A 7617-nucleotide genomic window follows, 5' to 3' on the forward strand; every position below is an offset into this window, starting at 1 on the left:
AAACTCATCTCACGAGGGGTTTGGTATACAGATAATTTCGACACCCAGTTATTAAGCCTAGTACCCAATAGTTACTTTTTCTGATCTTCTCCCTCCTCCTACCCTCCACCCTCAAGTAGGCCTCAGTGTGTATTATTCCCCTCTATGTGTCCATGAGTTCTCATCATTTAGCTCCCACTTATAAGTGAAACATGTGGTATTTGGTTTTCTGTTCCTGCGTTAGTTTGCTAAGGATAATTGCCTCCAGCTCCATCCATGTTCCCGCAAAAGACATTATCTTGTTCTTTTTTACAACTAAAACTCTTAAAAGCAGCTGTGGATTAGGGATTGTTAGATGATGAGTGAGTGGGCCCCAAGGACCAGGAGAATGGTTTAGGGAAAGCAGGGCTGAACATATCCTGCAGGAGATCTATGGAAAGATCTGTATAACTAGAGCCAAGGATCCGTGCTGGGAAAGTCCATGAGATTAAGAGAGGGCAGATTGTGGAGTGCCAGATGTGTTTAGCAGAGGAATTTGCATTTTTGTACGAACTCCAAACAAACAAGCAAATCAACAAACCACCAGGCCAACTTATTATAAAATAGTTAGAAATGTAAATGAAAGTCCTATTAAATCCCAGGCCAGCCTGGGTAAAATAGTGAGAACCCGTCTTACAAATATATATATACACACACATATACATATATATATATATACACATGATCATGGTAGCACAAGCCTGTAGTCCCAGCTACTCCAGAGGCTGAAGTGGGCAGATCAATTGAGGTTGAGAGGTCGAGGCTGCAGTGAGGCATGATTGCACCACAGCACTCCAGCCTGAGTGACAGAGTTAGACCCTGTCTCAAAAATAGATAAATAAATAAATAAGTAAATAAATAAACCTGAGAGTTCAGTATCTTTTCATTGGAAGAATATCTCCATGAAACGTTTGTAAGATTTCAGCTTTTTGCTTCATTGTGGTATAACACATTTAACTTAAAAGAAATGCAGCTGTTAAATTGGCCTGAAATAAACCTTGGGTCAACTGCTCAAAAAGCAGATCTGCCCACCTGGACAGGCTATGGGGTGGGCTCCAGCCAGCTTGGGGTGATGAAAGGTGAGATTTGGGCAATGCTTTTTCTCTTTTTTTGAGATGGAGTCTTGCTGTTGCCAGGCTGGAGTGCAGTGGCGCCATCTTGCCTCATTGCAACCTCTGACTCCTGGGTTCAAGCGATTCTCCTGCCTCAACCTCCCAAGTAGCTGGGATTAAAGGCACGTGCCACCATGCCCAGCTAATTTTTGTGGTTTTAGTAGAGACACGCTTTCACCATGTTGGCCAGGATGGTCTCGATCGCCTGACCTCATGATCTGCCCACCTCGGCCTCCCAAAGTGCTGGGATTATAGGCACGAGCCACTGTGCCTGGCCAAGATTTGGGCAATGCTTAGGTTCTTAGATTTTTGGTAGCAGCTGAAAAATCACTGACTAAAGGTGAGAAAGAAGAGGGCAAGCTGATTCCCTCACTGAGTGGAATATGAAAATTTGACAGAAACAATGCAAAGGTATATTCAAATAACCTTGTTATCCTTCAGTTCCAAAGCCAAGCTGTGTCTCTGATCAGTCATTTCCCACCATTACCAGTGAAGTTCTATTTGATTTAGTGCAGTCTGATTATAATGCATACTCAGGGAGAAATAGAGGCTTAAACAACCTAACCCACTTGCCACAAATGGTTGCTAGTCTAGTTCTATTGAGGTCCAGAACTCAAAATTCTTGATTCCCTGTTCTTTCCACTTGTATAGTAAGTAATCTCCCTTTACCTTACTTTTCTCATCTGTTAAATGAGATAATGATAGTTCCTCTCTCATAGAATTTGAGATTTCAGTAAGTTAAAACATGTAAGCACTCAGTAAATATAACTCCTCTACTCATTTACCCATTCACTTAAATAGTATTTGTTTCTTATCTACCATATATGTACACAAGAAACTACGCATTATGAGGCAATACAACAGAGTAAAGGACAGCCTCCTTCCTTCTAAAACTTAGAATTTTATGGGAAAAGCAAGACATATTTCACCAATCCATCACAAAACCTGTGTCAAGTTGTGTACGAAATTGGTGGGTTCTTGGTCTCACTGACTTCAAGAATGAAGCCGTGGACCCTCACAGTGAGTATTACAGTTCTTAAAGATGGTGTGTCGGGATTTTGTTCCTTCTGATGTTAAGACGTGTTCGGAGTTTCCTCCTTCTGGTGGGTTCATGGTCTCACTGGCTTCAGTAGTGAAGCAGCAGACCTTCGCGATGAGTGTTACAGTTCTTAAGGCGGCGCATCTGGAGTTGTTCATTCCTCCAGGTGGGTTCGTGGTCTCGCTGGCCTCAGGTGTGAAACTGCAGACCTTCGCGATAAGTGTTACAGCTCATAAAGGCAGTGCGAACCCAAAGAATGACCAGCAGCAAGATTTATTGTAAAGAGCAAAAGAATAATGCTCCCACAGGTGGTAGAAGACCCAAGCAGGTTGCCACTGCTGGTTTCCGCAGCCTGCTTTTTATTCCCTTATCTGACCCCACCCACATCCTGCTGATTGGTCCATTTTACAGAGAGCTGCTTGTTCCATTTTACAGGAAGCTGATTGGTCCGTTTTGAGAGAGTGCTGATTGGCGTGTTTACAATCCTCTAGCTAGACAAAAAGTTCTCGAAGTCCTCACCAGATTAACTAGACACAGACCACTGATTGGTGCGTTTACAAACCTCGAGCTAGACACAGGGTGCTGATTGGTGTATTTACAAACCTTGACCTAGACACAGGGTGCTGATTGGTGTATTTACAATCCTTTAGCTAGACATAAAGGTTCTCCAAGTCCATACTAGATTAGCTAGACACAGAGCACTGATGGGTGCGTTTACAAACCTTGAGCTAGACACAGAGTGCTGATTGGTGTATTTACAATCCTTTAGCTAGACATAATGGTTCTCCAAGTCCCCACCAGATTAGCTCTACAGAGGGCTGATTGGTGCATCCACAATCCCTGAGCTAGACACAGAGTGCTGACTGGTGCATATACAATCCTCTGGCTAGACATAAAAGTTCTCCAAGTCCCCACCCCACTCAGGAGCCCAGCTGGCTTCCCCTAGTGGATCCCACACCAGGGCCCCAGCGGAGCTGCCAACCAGTCCGGCACTGCGTGCCTGCACTCCTCAGCCCTTGGGCAGTTGATGGGACCCGGCGCCTTGGAGCAGGGGGCGGCGCCCGTCCGTCTGGGACGCTCAGGCCGTTAGGAGCCCACCTCGGGGGGCCTCCGGCATGGCGGGCTGCAGATTCCAAGCCCTGCCCCGCGGGGAGGCGGCTGAGGCCAGGCGAGAATTCAAGCTTGCGTGGGCGGGTGGGCAGTGCTAGGGGACCTGGCTCACCCTCCCCAGCTGCTGGCCTGGGTGCTAAGCCCCTCACTGCCCTGGGCCAGCAGCGCCCGCGAGCCGCTCCAAGTGCTGGCCAGATCCGGTGCCACGGGAACTCGCGCTGCCTGGTAAGCACCACACGCAGCCCCGGTTCCCGCCCACGCCTCCCCGTCCACACCTCCCACAAGCGGAGGGAGCTGGCTCTGGCCTCGGCCAGCCCAGAGAGGGACTCCCACAGTGCAGTGGTGGGCTGAAGGGCTCCTCACGCACTGCCAGAGTGGCCGCCAAGGCCAAGGAGGTGCCGAGAGCCAGGGCTGCTAGCACGTTGTCACCTCTCAAAGTTAGTAAAATAAACAATATAGGACACAAAAGAGGCCAGGAGAGGAGAAAATTTCTCCAAGCTAACTTTTCCTCTTCAAGACACCTAAGGTTTCTAGGAAGACTTCCTTCCTTGACACCTCTCCATCCCATCCCTAAGCTCTGCTGCATGCCTCTCCTCTGTCGTCCCATAGTACCTTAGTATACTACTCTGATTCGTGCTCCATGGTGCTGTAAATTGCCTATTTCTGTGTCTTCCCCATTACAACCTGCTACTAAGCTGAGCCCTCTGTGCCTTGGTTTCTCATCTATTTAAATATTTAAATCAAATGACCTTCAAGAGCACTTCTAGCCCTAACATTCTAGAGGTATTTGTTATTTTAGCATCGTAGGATATCTGAGGGCTGAGCTATTACTGCACATCTCTTCCCCACATTGAATGTGGGTTAAAAGTCATAGTGGGAACTCTATAGGCTCTCAGGGACTTTTAGCTTTCTTTCCAAAGTTTCTTGGTTGAAAAGTAACCTTTCCACATTATGTGAGCAGGAAGAGGAGATACTAAAACAATAAACATGTGTAGAGTTGCTTGTAGGGTGGATTTTTTGGGGGGCTATGTGGAAACGTTTGACTGCATTTGTAACAAAAAACAATGCGTATTTCAATATGACTTTATCTTTCTTCCCCTTTATAGAAGGCCTATCTCAGTGACTTTCCTCTTTCAGCAACTTCAGCTCAGTAGTAACCATGTTTCACTTTGTGAAAGAATTAAATAAGTATAAGAAAGTCACCCTGAACCAGGAAAACCATAAATCTGTCTTTGTCCACTCCCATTCTCTGCAAGTTTCCTCCTCTTCCTATCGCTAATCCAACCTCTCTGGCTGAACTTCTCACATCCTTCAAAGCCCTGAAGTCCTCATTCATAACCCTTTATGCCATATTGCCCACCCTTGATCCCATGAGCTACCTTTCATTAATTTACGCACTTACCCACTCGTCACAATTCATTAAGCACCTAGTCTCTATGAGAGCCAAGGAGTGGATCTCAGAAAGTTTCACAGAGAAGAGATTTGAACTTTGTCTTGAAAGAAAATAGGAGTTTGCTGGGGGATACGATTGGAAGGGAAAGGAAAGCATTCTTCTGGGCAGAGAAACAACAGCTACAAAGTCTAGGGGCACTGTAAGTAACTCAGTATACCCAGAGCGTAAGAAATATCTGTGTTCCCTATGTTGAAGGTGATGTTGGAAAAGTGAGCAAAGGACAAATATTGGAATACTGTGTGTGCTGTGCTAAGGGTTTGGATTTTATCCAACAAGCTATAGGGAGTCATTGAAAGCTTTTAGGCAGGAGATTAAAAATCGGATTTGAATTTAGAAAAGTCACTGTGACTGCAGCATGAAGGATGGCTTGGGGAGGAAGGTGACTAATAGAAGAGGGGGCTTGTCAGGACACTGTTGCAATATTCCAGATAAAAGAGAGGCCTGAGCCAGAGCAGTGGCATTGGAGTTGAATGGAAATGGACAGCTGGGCACATAAGTGGGATATTTAGGAGGTAGGCGAAAAGACGTAACAACTGATCAAATGTGCGAGATGACGGGGACGTTTCTGACTCGGTTGGATGGGAGTGCTGTTTATTAGAACAGAAGGCACAGGAGAAATCAGGCTTGAGGGAAAAGTAATGAAACATATTTCAGACACACTGAGTGCAAAAGGGTCTCTTTCAAGACTTAGATAAACAGTGCCCGAAAGAAAGGTGAGCACCTTCTAAGTAGCTTAATGAGAAACTACATGATTCTGTACAACTAATAAAAACAACTAATAAAATCAAAGATTAAGTTAATGCGGCCGGGCGCGGTGGCTCAAGCCTGTAATCCCAGCACTTTGGGAGGCCGAGACGGGCGGATCATGAGGTCAGGAGATCGAGACCATCCTTGGTGAAACCCCGTCTCTACTAAAAAATACAAAAAACTAGCTGGGCGAGGTGGCGGGCGCCTGTAGTCCCAGCTACTCCGGAGGCTGAGGCAGGAGAATGGCATGAACCCGGGAGGCAGAGCTTGCAGTGAGCTGAGATCCGGCCACTGCACTCCAGCCTGGGCGACAGAGCGAGACTCCATCTCAAAAAAAAAAAAAAAAAAAAAAGATTAAGTTAATGCTACTGACTTGATTTCTTCACAAGAAGTCTGTTGTATTTAGAAATATTCATTAATTTAAAAAGCAATTTAGAAACCAATGCTTTATAAAACTGAAATGCATAAAATAGAAAAAATACATTATCTTGACCTTATTAAGTTACTGGTGTACAGCTTTTTAGCTGAATTGTGTGAAATAAGTTGGCCAGATTTTCATTCTTCACGATAAAACCTTTTTACCAGAGACTTGGAGCCAACTTAATTAGCTATGCTGATGGAAAGAAGAATAGCAAAAGTAATTAAAAACCACAGATGATTGAAAGCCATGGGCAACTCCCAGGAAAAATGGCCTCATGTAGTTCCTTGGAACCCTGTGTTGCTGAACTCACTGGCAGACACAAGTGGTCAGGCAGTGGCCTTCACAGAAAGTTTATGTTCTGGAAAGTCCACATTTATAAGTAGGCAGCAAGAGAAAATAGCAGGATGAAATAATAACATAATAACAATGAAGTGTAAAATTAAGATTAAAAGACCGTTCATCATTATTATCATACAGCTATTGATGGAGGTTGGATTATTTGAGACAGCAAAGGGTGAAACTGCAATATAGTGGTGAATGAGTAACTAAAGAAACAAGGACAGACCTGCATATTGCATTCCTGAGTTATAACTAGATACAGCCAAAGTTTTCACATAGCCAAAAAGGGCTCTAAAGATATCTGAAACAAGAACAATTATTTATTTGTAATTCATACCAAAAATCTAGAAGTTATACCCAATTTCTCTTTTTCCCTCCCCCCCACCTCACACTCTATGTCAGTGTGTCCTGATGATTCTGCCTCCCAAATATTTCCTGAATCCACCTGCTTCTCCCCATCTCCTCTGTTACCTCCTTTGTCCAGGCTACCGACACCACTTGTTTCTCTACTGCAGTAGCTTCTCTACCCGCCTCTCCTTTTACCCCACTTCACAAACTATTCTCCACCTGTCAGTCAGAGGAATCTTAAACATTTTTTAAGCAGATCATGCAATTCCCTTGCTTGAAACTTTCCAATGCTTTCTCACTATGTTGAGAAAAAATCCAAATTCATTAAAATGGTGTAAAAAACCGTATACTTTTTGGTCTTTACCTACTTCTCCCACCTTATCTTTCATCACCCTCTCCCTCACTTGCTCAACAGCAGCCATACCCAGCTGCTTTCTGTTCCTCAAATAAACCAAGCTCTCCCCACCCCCAGGGCCTTTGCACTTGTTGTTCTCTCTGCCTAAAACCCCTTTCCCTCACATCACCATATGACTGACTGACTCACTCTTTTTTTTTTTTTTAATGTTTTTCTGTTACTGTGAAATGAGTAGCAAAGTACTGTTTCTCAGGCATTCATTATCCAATCTTTTTTTTTTTTTGAGACGGAGTCTTGCTCTGTCGCCTGGGCTGGAGTGCAGTGGCCGGATCTCAGCTCACTGCAAGCTCCGCCTCCCGGGTTTACGCCATTCTCCTGCCTCAGCCTCCCGAGTAGCTGGGACTACAGGCGCCCGCCACCTCGCCCGGCTAGTTTCTTTGTATTTTTTAGTAGAGACGGGGATGGTCTCGATCTCCTGACCTCGTGATCCGCCCGTCTCGGCCTCCCAAAGTGCTGGGATTACAGGCTTGAGCCACCGCGCCCGGCCTCTTTTTTTTTTTAATACGGAGTCTCCCTCTGTCGCTCAGGTTGGAGTGCAGTGGCACGATCTCAGCTCACTGCAACCTCTGCCTCGTGGGTTCAAGCACTTCTCTTGCCTCAGCCTCCCGAGTAGCT

The sequence above is a fragment of the Colobus angolensis genome, unplaced genomic scaffold (genome assembly GCF_000951035.1).
Source record: "Colobus angolensis palliatus isolate OR3802 unplaced genomic scaffold, Cang.pa_1.0 Scaffold324, whole genome shotgun sequence".
In the NCBI taxonomy this organism is placed as follows: Eukaryota; Metazoa; Chordata; class Mammalia; order Primates; family Cercopithecidae; genus Colobus; species Colobus angolensis.